We start from the raw sequence: 10,397 nt of genomic DNA, 5'->3' as shown, positions 1-10,397 counted from the left end.
CTGGCATGAAAATCAGTTCATGGTGGTGCAAGGCCCTGCTCTGAGCAAAGAGCTCTCACTGCTATGAGTGGTACCTGTCAACTTTAAGATTTCTGGGAGGACCAACAACGTCCTCCAGCCCTCCGTGCCTCCATCCGGGCACCTTCCTGCACGGGGAGCACAATGTCAAGATACATTGCTCATAGCAGCACTGGGAAGAGACATGAGTGGCAGGAGCAGGCAGGAGTGGGTTTTCCATGAGGAGATGATTCCTGCTTGGCCAGCACCAGCACCAGCACCAGCACCCCATCCTGGATGGGACTGTGATGCAGGGGAAGGGGGTTTCACCTGCCTGGGTCTCTTTTTGCAGAAGAAATGAACCCAACCTTCCCTGAGCTGCCTGTGACTATCTCCAGGCACTGTGCTCACCTATAAGAGGAGAATTAATCCTCCTAAGTCTGGTTGACTCTCTGCAGGAATTTCAAATGTATGGCTACATTCTCCTGCCCCTCGAGATGCGGCTGCTGGGCTTGGCAACCTGCTGCTGCCTCCAACTCCTGCTGGAGACCTCAGATTCCAGCTAAAGGCTGGAAAAACATGAAAGAAGTCCTTCACCAAAATGAGATTATCAGCTGATGCAATCCAGTTTGCTCTTTTAAAAGATGTATGTCTGTTTACATCAAACCCTTTGCTGGCTACTGAAATATGTCGAAGGGACACTGCCAAGGATTTTCAGGCCACGGGTTTGATCTACCTAAACCCAGCTCTTACTAAATGGGGTAATTCTATAAAATGCAGATGGTTTTGTTGGGGGGCTTTTCTTGAGTAAATTTGCTCTTGTAAATTTGATGCCTGCAATTAAAGAAAAGTGGAGGAAAAAAATTCCTGACTTAAATAAAAAGAAGAATGCTGGGGTTTTTTTAGGGTGCACAGCAATCCAGGCATTTCTCCTTTAGCAGCTCCCAAGCCTGGCTAGCTGGAGCAGCCTGTTGCAGGAGCTGCACTGTCATCGCTGCTGAGCCTGATACACACACAGAGAGATTCTGGCATGAAGCTCCCTTCCATTAACATATTTTTTCTATGAATGGCACTGTTTGTCCTGCAGAGTGGAAAATCCCTCTGCCAGAAAAAATGGTCTCGAGGGACCACCTCTAAAAGGGAAGGAAGAAATTTATTCATCCGGGCTCACACGGTCTTGGTCCCTCTGCTGAGAATGACAACCAGCGTGACTCTGTGTGTCAGCAGAGGTCCTGGCGCAGGAACTGGGCTGAGAAATATGGGGTAATTTGAAGTTGACATTAAAACCTGTCACCATCTAAAACAGCAGGGAGGGAAAAAACCCCAACAATATTTGCTAAAAGGCAGGAGATAAAATCACTCGATGAAATTGCTGCTTCAGAATGACCTTCTAAAAATACCTGCGGTGATCCGTCTGCGTGGCTGGAGAGCTGCGAGCCGGAGAGGAGGCGGCGACTCCGCTCTGAAGCCGGGTCCTCCCTGGAGGAAGGCAATTTGCACATTACAGAAACAGTGTCCCCAAATAAATTACGGCCATAATGAGCCACAAAGACACCAGACAAAAGGAGCCCTTTCCTTGTAAACAAAGTAGCAAGAGGGAAAGCTCCAGCTCCAGCCTCAGCCTAGAGTCTGGTCGTTATCTCCCATTAGCACAAAGGTTAACGAAGAAAGTACTAGACTGGGGCTGCAGTTTGGGCAGACCAAGGTAGTTTCTCTTGGTGCAGCTGCCAGTGTGTGTCCCAGACATCTTCCCTACAAAACAAGCAATGATTCAGCTGCTGCTCCACTTTTCCTGCATCCAATGACACCTACTTGGGTTTCCCGGGGAGCAGCAGGAACTTGTTTGCACTTCCCACTGCCTCCCAGCAAGGGTGACATTCCTGATGGACTCATGGCAGGGCTGCACTTCCTATTCCTCGGCTAAATCCCTTTTGATTTCACAGCCTCTTCGCTTTAGGAACACAAATATGCAGGACGGGTACGGATCACCCCACGGGCCCACGTACACTCTTAATTTCCAACGCATTAGCAGCACACTCCAAAAACTCCATTCCAAGACACAGACAGTAAAAATGAATTAACTGAACAGTCATTAGGATATAATCTGGTAGCGTTAAGGGGAGTCACAATATAATTGCCATTATTTCTGATGGAGTTACCATGCCGTTACTGCAGAACAACATACCTCACCCCTGCCATGGAATGGGCACGCACCTCACTGCACCCACTGTGGGGCACGCTCAATTCCGGGACAACAATCAAGGAGAGATCCAGGAGCTGCTTGGAAAATTGTAGCCCCAAGTCAGATATGTGCAAAACCCACAGATGCTTTCAAGGGCTGGACGTAGAAAATCTGTGTCTGTGTCACTGGCATCAAAATGAACCATTTATTGACCGCAGTGAGCTTTGGATGATGACCCTCAGGCTTCTTGGCATGGATTCCTAAAGAAGTGTGGATTGGGTATTCACAATCTGTGGACATTTCACTAAGTTTTGAACCTGAAAGCCAAATTTAATCATGTTCATGAGAGGAATAGGAGACAGAACGTCTTTGGTTTCTATCTATCCAGCAGAACATGTGGCTGAGGTAAAGGCATAGACTCCTGATGGTCCCAGAAGAAGAAGGTTGTGGCATCTGCTCTCTGCTTCAACCTCCAAGGAGACCTTTGGCTTTAGCAGTGTCCTCCACAGGTCTGGGGCTTGTTTCTCTCAGGACTCCCGGTTTACAAAGCAGTCAGTGAACTTCTCAAAGTACTCATTTTGCTTCTAGTTTTGGGGAGTGTTGGCTGGTTGAGGGATTCTCAGGAACCAGGAGCCAGCAAAACCAGGAAATATGGAAAGTGACATAAATGTATTCTGCTAATGCTGTAAATTAGTCATCTCAAATATGTATTTAATATAATAAATTTGGAAGGCAGCCTCTGTAGGTTAAGTGGCAAGTGGCAGCACTTATAATGAGGATTAATATACATACAGGTCCTACGGATTTGTTAAAATTCAATAAATATTTATTATAATCCACTGGTTCTTAGCTTACACTTGAATAAATTGGATAATGTTAAATAAATAGAGCAGCATGACCAAAAGGAATGGACAAAATCCCATCGGTGCCACTGTAAGTTCATGACTCATGAGGGCTATGTCCTAATTAACCTGGTTTGCGCAGGTTTGGCTTCAGTGCCAGTCAGCTTAGCAAAATGTGCATTACAGCCTTCGCTTCCAGATGTGTTTCAGAAGGGAATTTCTTTACAGTTTTAAATGAGATGATCTTTTTCAATCAGAACATGTCTAAGGGTTACTTATGTTCATCCTTAAGAGTAGCCTTTGCTCTAGTTCCAGCAATCTTGAGAGGAAATTAGTAATTCTTGACTATATGGCATCTTGATGCAGTCTGAGCATGAAAACCTAACCCAACTTTTGCAGCTTCGGGAAAAAATGCCTTTTACTTTCCCTTATATTGGCTCCACATTTTTTAGGGAAAAGAAACTCAGCCTGTGGCTGTAAGCTGGAAATGTAGCAAGCACGAAATTGAGCTCCCATCGAGCTCTTGTGTCTCAATAGTCTGGGAAAGCTCCAGCTGGAGATATCTGAGCAGGGTATTGGTGTGGTCTGGATGCCATCTGACCCTCTCTCAGCCTGGCATCTCTGACATGGCTCTTCCAGGACTGCTTTGGTGGCAACTAGTTCAGGTCCATCATGCTTCGCTGGAGGCAGAACAGTGTGCCTGGAAGGAGCAGATTTCCAAAGGTACTTGGGTCTCTTAAAATGTGGGAGGAAGTTCAGTTGAATTTCAGAAGCACTTTGCCATAAGTGAGCATCTACTTCACTGCTGGTGCTTTTGGAAACCTTACCAAGCACCAACCTGTCTGCATGGTCTGATGCCTCATCACTGTTGAAGGTCTGGCAGGGGCAGGGACCCCATTAAAATCTCCTCAGACATTTCAGACCAGTCTGGAAGGCTTTGTACAAGACAGACATGAAGGACAGCAAATTTTTAACTGCCCATCTTGGTAAGTACAGAACAACTTGTTTTGTTAAATAATTTTTGCTCATTGCCTCACCTATTTTTTTTCTTTGTTGATTTTTTCCTGGCTTGTGAAAGGATTCTTGGGTCTTTCAGAAGAACTTTTCCCCATATTTAATTATAAATTACTCTCTCCTGTCAAGGCAACATGGTGAACACTCTGCTGTGGCATTGCTGTTCATTCCCATCTTTTGTGGATCAACTTGTTGGCTTCTCCCACCATTATGTCTTTGCCCATGATAACCTCCTTGACACCGTCTCACTGATATTTTCTTAGCCTTCCTGGACCCTTTTCCTACTGCTGTCACGCACAGGTTTGCAATGAATATTTCCTCATTCCCATGTGACAGATAATAATGTTTTTCTTAATTGCTAATCACGTCTATTAGTGAGTTACTTGCAGGAGAACAGTTAATTCCAGATCACTTAGAAATTGTGCAGAAGGGCTGAGGGTACGTGCTGGGCTTCCCAGGTGACTCCCAAACCTTGAGCCCAGTGAGCTAGTGAGCTCTGCACCACCAACACTGTGTCTAGAAGTTCTGTGGTTTCATTCCAAGCCCTGGAATGGGAGAAAAGAGGAGAAGCTATTATTTGTATGGATGAGGCTGGCCCCAGTCACAGTCACACATCCAAGTCCTGTATAATGCATTTTGGGTGGGAACACAGACCCTGCAGGAAAGGTGAACTTGCAGAGGGTTTGATCTGAGGACTGGGCACAAAGCTGCTGGCACAGGTCCCTCCGAGATGCTCCCGGGTAGGCAGCAAAGCCTCACAATGCCCCTGGCTGCAGTGGGTGGCTTGTTTTTAATGCCACAATGCTGCTGGAGTTCCTTGGCTCAGACATTGTGAGAAATTCAGAAATAGTCTCCTAGATTAGATAACGGTGTTGGGGTGACCCTCAGAGCCAGGCAGTCCCAAGAACTTCAGGAAATTGAAGTGAAGGCAGACGTAAGGGCTGAGTGAGAGCCTGAGGCATCTGCAGCACAGCCTGACAGCGAGATAGCGGCAGGGGAGCAGGAGGCAGGGAGGGGGTAAAATGAAGCAGTGAGCATTTGTAAATGGGACTCCTCAGGAAGTGAACATGATTGCCTAAAAACTCCTGCACTGCCTCTGAACAGCTGCTTTCCCTGTGCTAAATAAATCATGCATCTTGTTACCTTAGCCTGTACGCACGGAAAAGATGTGTTTGAGCAATAAAGCGCGGAGCCCTTCCAGCACTCTGCCTTTCCCACCAGCCTGTGCATCTCTTGTGTCAGCTCCTGATCTGGTTTCTGCCCATCCTCCCCCAGTTCCTCTGCTCCCAAACTGGTCTGTATAGCCCAGGCTCTGGCCAGCCACCAGCAGCGACCCCAGGCACTCCTGGTCTGAGACTTGCAGTGGAGGAGGAGCCTGGTAAGAGAACTGAGAGCAGGTTTGTGCTCAGCGGGTGGCGTAGAGGTGCTTAAGGGGACCTGGACCATCTCCACTGGTGTGTCCCTGCTGCAGCCCTCATCCCTCCAAGGATGCTCTTCTTGCTGCTTTAAAACCTCTCTGAGGACAGCGCCCTGCATCAGGCTGCACCTGGGGGTGCAAAGGGCACCACTGCGTTTCAGGAAAGAGTTATTTGGGGAAGTGGGTCTTCTCAGAGGAACGTTGCAGAGCTCCATGACCACCAGGAGATATTTCTGTAGAGTGTACCAAGCCACAGGTGTCCTTTTTTGCTGTTAAGCAGCACCAGCGTTAATCTGGGAGGGGCGGGAGGCGTGCTCACCCAAGGGAGATGCGGGAAGCCAATTACAAGTTCTTATATAAGAAGTCCAAATGTATCTTCCTAAATGCACCGCCTCTCAAAATGGGGCTGAGATTTAGTCTTCACAATAAGCCTGAACTGTGAACTTTTTAATTTGCACATGGTTTCAGGAAATCTAACTCATCCTATCAAAAAAACCCACTCCACTTCGAAAAAAAAAAAAGCAACAGCGCTCTTTAGCTTGTTTCTTTATTCCAGGAGCAGAGTAATTTATGTACTCATTTAATTTTGTTCTGCCACAAACAAAACCACAGTATATAATGCAATCCCTGTTGCTGGAACACATATTGTTGGAAGGACATCGGAGAAGACATAAATGTCCCTGACACAAAAGAAGATCCCAGGTTTCAGAGGCATCAGACAGATTGGAAAATATGGGGAGTTCAGTTAAATTTATGAGTGGTCCTTTGTTCTTTCCCTCAGAGTATGATGGCATAATCTTTTAAAACTACAGTAAGAGCCAAGTATCTGAGAGACGGGTGTTTTAAGAACAAACAGAGCACTAGGAAAATATTTTGTTCTGCTGCATTTTTGCCCACTGTTCATTTTGCTCCAGCAATGAAGGAATAAAACCCCCAAATAATTAAAAAACATTTGTGTTGGGAGGTGAGGTGGATAGTGTCTTCAGGGAAATGCCTTCTAAAACAAGAGTATTATATTACACATGCAAACTTCAGGCACAACATGCTGGATTTGCATAGATGTGCATACAGAGAGAGCCAAAGCCTCGCAGCCAGCCCCTGAAACAGCCCTATTTAATCCTTGAGAGACCATCTGACAGCTGGATTCCACAACTTCAGAAAAGTCAAGGAAAAACCCAACCCTTACATCTTGCTGACCAAAAAAAAAGCCCTCCCAACATGTGAATGAACTCAAGTCAGCTGGTGGGTAACTGGCTCAGTTATCTCTTATGTCACTGTTTCATCTGCCAGCAGTGAGAGGCTGATAAGCCCTGGAGGTGGCTGAACTGGGGAACAGCCCCAGCAGAGCCCCACTGTTCCCTTCCTCCCCAGGCAAAGGAACCCCTTCTCCTGCCTCAGTTGCCCAATTAAACAAGAGAGACCAACACAACACTGTCTCTCACATTGGGATTTTGAGAGGAAAAGATGTCATTACTGTGCTGTCAGTGAACATCACTTCCACTTGTCATTAGTCTGGAAAACAATTGTATTTTCTTTCTCTTGTCAGAAACACCAAATGAAAGGAAAAAAATATGGGGAAAAAAACCTAGCCCACCTTTTTCATTATATGGCATGAATTGTGTGTGTCACACAGATGGGTTATGTCTGTGTACAGCAGAGAAGGCTGGAGTTGGCCTCTGGGAGAAGTTATGAGATGTGTTTTTAAGCACTGTTATGTTGCAAAATGGTGATGCAATTGCTGCTTTCATCTGGTGGGAGAGCTGTAGGCAGCATCTTCCCCCATCCTTCCTTGCCAGTGGGGCTGAGATTTTCTTAAGTAATTGGAAATTTTGCAATGGGTTCTGTTGCTGGAGAGGTGGGACACTGAAAAAAAAGGTGCTTTTTATTAAAAAATAGAACTTAAACGACCAAAAGGAAGAAAATTGGCTTCAGGGAGATGAAATTGAAATAGACACTCGTCTTTTGGGTCAAACTGTGTATTGTATGATGTAAAAGCCTGATCTCATGCTGACTTGGGGGACTTTGCAGACAGCTCCAAAGCTCCCAGTTGGACTTTCCCAATCGTTAATAAAAGACAAAGCCAAAAAAAAAAAAAAAAGAAGAGTGCTGTAATAAAATAAAGAATAACTCATTTTTCACTAAGTGTTTAGGGTATTTTTTGGTAGGGACATGCCAAACTGTCAGGAGTTTAATTTTTTGAAAGAATTTATCTGTGTTGAGACAACTGCCATTGGCAATAGCTAATTCCACCTACTGATGGAATTTCGTGTCAAAGTAGGAAAAAAAAAGACAAAAAAAGGGAGAAGGCACATCCCCAGCAACCTTATCAGCTTGGAACAGGACAGAGCCACACTCAGGCTTCTGTGCCAATAAAAAATTAATTATTCATACAAGCTCTTATGGAGAACAGAGGAAGACCAGCCACTGGGTGACCAAGAGCCTCCTCAGCACCAGCAAGGTGGGAAGGTGGCGGGGCCAGCAGGTTGCTGGGAGGTGCAGTGGGCATTCCAGGAGCTCTCTTGAGCCAGAGGTGTTTGGGGTGCTGGAAGGGGGAATGGGGTGCATGGTTCAGTTGGTTTGGCTTCATCCCAGGACAGTGCAGCATCTTCTGCAGGATGCGAAAACCTGATTGACCTGACTCATATCACAGGGTATTGGCCAGTCTTTTGGTTTGAGATCAGATTTTGGCCCAAAGAAAAAGAGAGATCAATTAAAAAAATGCTCCAATCGAGCCAATAATCCACATTTTCAGTTTTTATTATTGGAAATATTTATATTACAGTAGCTTGGTATTTTAGAAGGCTATAAATGCATTTTTATATAATCAGCATTTTTAAAAGTCTATAAACATCCACTATGTTTGCCTAATGCACTATAAAAACTTCCAAAGGAGCTGTTATTATCCAACTTGTCACCTAACACAGGCTCCGAGGAGGAATTTTTTTTTCTTGTCTGCTGTTAATAAAATGAAGCAAACCATTAACAGCTTTGGAGCTGAAGGGAGAAGCAAAGGGGCTTGTAATCTTGGACTCCAAAGGAAACGTCTGCAGCTTTGCTCCTCACCTCTTTGAGATTCCCAACACGCAACAACAATTTCAAACAGACAAAATCAGTTTAGGTTACATAAATTCAAAAGCCCAAGCCTGGTTCTTTTAAAGTAACATCTTGCATTTTGTTTGGAGTGTTGCAATCTCTCACATATCACTTTGAACTGGCTCAGTTTTACAGAGTGCCGTGCAGCTTCCTCAGGTTTCTTCGTTTAGAGGAGTTTTAATGCAGAATTATTATGTGCACACATGAATATATTATTAGGCATATATGTATATATGTATGCAAATATATATATTTATATATATAAAGCTGTCAGATGGTGGTGGTTGCACATCCAGGCCCCATCTCTCCCAGCACTCCCTGCATCCCAAACTCACAGCGTTATCAGCACATGGAGCTAGCCCCAAACCAAGTTCTGATAAAAACATGCCATGCCCTTTGGAGAGAACACAGATATTTTAGTCCCTGGGAGCTTAAGGGTGAGTGTGGTTTTTAAAGCAATTAATGAAGAGAAGAAATCTGTGTGCAAAACCAGGGTTGGGTTTTAAACAATCTCTTAATTCACATCTCACAGATTTGCTTTTGGTTCATCTCCCTTTATAGTTTGCTCCTGTTCCCAGCATATCTTGGTGTCGGGATGGATTCTCAACCCCAGGGAACCTGTCAGGGATGTGATAACAACTCGCTCAATCCAAAGAAGGGCATGGCTGTGCCTGTAAGAGTGAGTGGTTCTTAAAAGCTCCCCTGTGGCCAGGGCAGGGTCCTGCTGGGGCACAGGGAGCCACACACCTCCTGGACTTTGTGATTTCAGATGCACCCCCAGGGAGTACCAGGCAATGTTCCCCTGTGCTGGCTGGGCTGGCATTTTGGGTAAAGGCTTTCCTGGGGTGAATCTGGGGTGAGACAGGGAGGAGAAGGACTTCCATAGCTTCAGTTAGTGAAAGGGCATGAACTGGGAAAGCACTGACAGTCCTGACTGATGTCCAAGGAGAAGCAGCTTGGACATCCTTGCAATAATGGAAAAAAGGAGGAGAAAAACCCAACAGCAGTTTATGTCATTGTGGAGAAATTCCCAGCTGTTCCACAGGGAAACGAGCTGAGGGGGCAGAGGGGCCACTGGTGGTCACAAGGACCCAATGTTGGGTCAGAGGAGTGGGGACGGGGGAGAAGCTCTCCTACAGGCTCTGTCCCCACTGCCAGTCCCATGAGCAGCGGGAGATTTGGTTCCCGGGGTCAGGCAGAGCTGCCTGTGGGCTGCTCTATGTTGTGGTCACTGCAGAGATGGCTCTGTCACCACAGGGACACCAGACTTGGTGGTTTTCTGCCACACACCTGTCCTGGGCTATCCAAACACTGACGGTGTGAACAGCCTGCCCTTGGGGCTGGGGGGCAGCAGAGGGAAATCCACGTTCCCAGCATGGGCTCAGGCTGAGACAGAAAAACCCAAAGCAACCCAGGACAGAGAGCAGATGCGTCACCTGTGGCTATTTCTGGCATCGCTCCCGGAGCTGGGAACCTCCGGGAGCACAGGGAAGCACCGCCCCGACCTCCTGAGAGCCCTTCCCACCTTGTGGTACTATGGGGTGGTTCCTGCAGGCGTTTCCTATCCTTAGAGGTCTTGCTATCAGCTCCCAACAAGTCTAACAGCCTCAGACGAGTGGGGCCTGATGGTCTCACGTGGGTGTCCTAAGTGGAGGTGTCCGTCAGGATCACAGTGCCAGGTGGCCATCCCTGTCACACGCCACTCCACATCCATGGATCACTGATAGGAGCAGAGGATGTTGGGCACTTCATCGGGCTCATGCAAACTTCCCACTCCAGATCCACATCCAGCCACCACCACCCAAGCGTCTGTTGCCAGCTGCTGGTCCTTCCAGCCCTGATCCCCCAAAGC

This window comes from Coloeus monedula, assembly GCF_965178545.1.
Source record: "Coloeus monedula genome assembly, chromosome: 17".
Classification (NCBI taxonomy): domain Eukaryota; kingdom Metazoa; phylum Chordata; class Aves; order Passeriformes; family Corvidae; genus Coloeus; species Coloeus monedula.
The sequence above is the reverse complement of the archived record's forward strand: the minus strand, read 5'-3'. Positions refer to the sequence as shown.